Source organism: Vulpes vulpes, chromosome X (genome assembly GCF_048418805.1).
Source record: "Vulpes vulpes isolate BD-2025 chromosome X, VulVul3, whole genome shotgun sequence".
NCBI lineage: Eukaryota > Metazoa > Chordata > Mammalia > Carnivora > Canidae > Vulpes > Vulpes vulpes.
In genome coordinates, this window is record NC_132796.1 from 72,537,492 (window position 1) to 72,540,902 (window position 3,411).

At 46.1% G+C, this 3,411-nt stretch overlaps 1 pseudogene; it reads left to right on the top strand.

Moving 5' to 3' along the window:
• The first annotated feature begins 360 nt into the window (after positions 1-360).
• On the top strand, positions 361-1,409 carry LOC140596114 (glyceraldehyde-3-phosphate dehydrogenase-like; annotated as a pseudogene).
• Positions 1,410-3,411: the final 2,002 nt, after the last annotated feature.

Below are 3,411 nucleotides of genomic sequence, written 5' to 3' on the forward strand. Positions count from 1 at the left end.
CCCGGGGAAAGTTGGTGAAACTCCTGCTTCCCCGGGACTGGGCTTTCCTGTCCTGGGAGCACTCGCCCCAGCCTTAGCCCGGCTCCTCGTGGGGTGCCTCCCCCTTGGATGCCTTTTGTTTCTTTATTTCTTTTTTCCCCATCTTCCTACCTTGATAGAAGTGTGAACTCTCCTCACTGTAGCATTCCAGCTGTTCTCTTTTTAAATCTCAGGCCGAATTCGTAGATTTTCAGGATGATTTGAAGGTTTTCTAGGTAATTTGGTGGGGACAGGTGACTTGGGGACCCTACTCTTCTGCCATCTTGCCTCAAATCCAGACAGCCGCATCTTCTGGTGCAGTGCCAGCCACATCCCCGAGATATGATGGTGAAGGTCAGAGTGAACAGATTTGGCCGTATTGGGTGCCTGGTCACCAGGGCTGCTTTTAACTGGCAAAGTGGATATTGTCACCATCAATGACCCCTTCATTGACCTCAACTACATGGTGTACATGTTCCAGTATGATTCTACCCACGGCAAATTCCACGGCATGGTCAAGGCTGAGAACGGGAATCTTTTCATCAACGGGAAGTCCATCTCCATCTTCCAGGAGCGAGATCCGCCGACATTAAATGGGGTGATGCTGGTGCTGAGTATGTTGTGGAGCCCACTGGGATCTTCACCACCATGGAGAAGGCTGGGGATCCCTTGAAAGGCAAGGCCAAGAGCGTCATCATCTCTGCTCCTTCTGCTGATGCCCTCATGTTTGTGATGGGCATGAACCGTGAGAAGTTTGACAACTCCCTCAAAATTGTCAGCAATGCCTCCTGCACCACCAACTGCTTGGCTCCTCCAGCCAAAGTCATCCATGACCACTTCGGCATCGTGGAGGGCCTCATGACCACCGTCCATGCCATCACTGCTACCCCGAAGACCGTGGACAGTCCCTCTGGGAAGCTGTGGCGTGATGACCAAGGGGCTGTCCAGAACATCATCCTTGCTTCTACTGGCGCTGCCAAGGCTGTGAGCAAGGTCTCCCTGAGCTGAACGGGAAGCTCACTGGCATATCCTTCCATGTCCCCACCCCCAACGTGTCAGTTGTGGATCTGACCTGCCGCCTGGAGAAAGCTGCCAAATACTACGACACCAAGAAGTGGTGAAGCAGGCATCAGAGGGCCCCTTCAAGGGCATCCTGAGCTACACTGAGGACCAGGTTGTCTCCTGCAACTTCAACACTGACACCCACTCTTCCACCTTTGACGCCGGGGCTGGCATTGCCCTCAATGGCCACTTCATGAAGCTCATTTCCTGGTATGACAATGAATTCGGATACAGCAACTGGGTGGTGGACCTCATGGTCCACATGGCCTCCAAGGAGTAAGAGCCTCCTGGACCACCAGCCGCAGCAAGAACAAGAGGAAGAGAAAGGCCCTCAGCTACTGGGGAGTTCCTGCCCCAACTTAATCCCCCAACACACTGAGAATCTCCTGACCTCCAATTTACATTCCAGACCCTGAGGAAGGGGAGGGGCTTGGAGAGCCCTACCTTGTCATGTACCATCAATAAAGTATACTGTACCCAGCCAAAAACAAAAAAACAAAAAACAAAAAACAAACATACAAAAAAACCAGGACACCAGTCTCTAAACTGGAGGAAAAGTTAACCAGTCTCTCCTCTGGAGCTGAAATTTTCCTTCACGAATTCCATCGGCAAATTAGACTGTACCTTTTAGATTCCCAGTTGCAAAGAAGGTATAGATAAGCAAAACTTGCCAGCTTGCAACTCGTATTCCACCACTACTTAGAAAAACATATTTTTGAAAAAATAAATGTGACTTAGAGTTCAATGGGCATCATACTTGGGAAGCTGTAACCATAGAAAATGAATTTGATCTGTCACATTTCAGAAGGAATTCATCATTGTTCCTAGCAGCTTGGGCATCAGGGGTTTCAGGAAGAAGCACAAGACTGGAAAAGCAAACTTGTTATATTTTCTTATCAAAAAACTGCTCTCTAATCCTGTGGATGATCAAGAGATGTTAAGCACACGAGAGACTTCAAAATATAATTCTTTAAATCAATGTCCTAGGAAATTCTAGTTCCAGTCAAGCTTGAGTAGTTTCATTTCTCCCAAGTGGTCTCTCTACATCAAAACACCCTGGATATAACATAGTAAACAAGCAAATTAGGAAATGTAGAAAGGAGAAGATGGACTGGTTAGTGCCCTCAAAACTACAAGAATACAAGAGTGAGCTCCCCAGTTTTCCTTATTTCTTCCCAACTGTCCCAGACAGGACACTGCAGGAGCCTCCAACTCAGAATCACTAACAGTCGTGGACACAAAGCTCTAAGTCTATTCCCTTAGTCAAAGGACTGGGAAAAGGATAGTGTAGAAATCTTTTTTTTTTTTCAAAACTTCCCCTCACTCCAGACAAATATCAATGGAAAAAAATCTCACTCCAACCCCCAAGGTTTCAAAATTCAAGAGGGGAGCTAATCTTCTACCCTGTCTCTGTGAAGCAAGTGGTGACCATCCAATTCACTTGTCAGGGTTGTATCAGTGTGGTCTAGTGGCAAGCTGAGGCCTACAACTCCACTCAACATCAGTGACCCTGAACAAGGCAGTGCAGATCAGAACTAGTAGGCATTCCATTTATCCACATCTGTGGTGTTGATGATGCCCAGTGGTAAGCTGCACGTCCAAATCCATCCAGCATTAATGAGATAGTTTGAGGTGGAGGTAGAAAGCACTCCACCTTCTCTCTTACTGCACCTTGTGAGCTGGATGCTATTCAGAGCTTAGCCTCTACCCATTATGAAGACAGAACCAAATAGTGGGGGACAGAGTTGGTTGACATTCAACTTTTCCCTTCCTTCCTCAATGTTCTCACAGACCAGTGGAAAGCTACCTAAGCTTCTGACCCTAACCCTGAAGGCACATATTATTGAGTCTGTCATTTACTTTCCTCTTTTCTAGTGTCAGCAGAGCACAGGAGGGAATGAACTTACACTCCGAACCTGCGGCAACTGATTGTGAATCAGTGCCTCTCTTTCATGGAAAAAGTATTAAACAGGGATGCCAGGGGTGTTTAACTAGCACCAAGGCAGTGTGAGTTAATAATTCACTTTTGCCAGGGTGTTATCAGAACAGGAATCTGAACATATAATCCATACTGTTCTATGTTATACCTGAAACTCCTGCAAGAAATGAAGATTAAATAGGATCCAGAGTCTCATAATGTATCCAAAATGTCCAAGATACAATAGAAAGGGATGATACCAAGAACCAAGAAAATCACACCTTGAATTAAAAAGGACAATCTACAAATGCTGACAGTGAGGTGAATCATTTGACAAAGATTTTTGAGGCGATCATCATACAAGTGCTTGAACGATCAACAACAAATTTTGTTCAAACAAATGAAAAACTGGA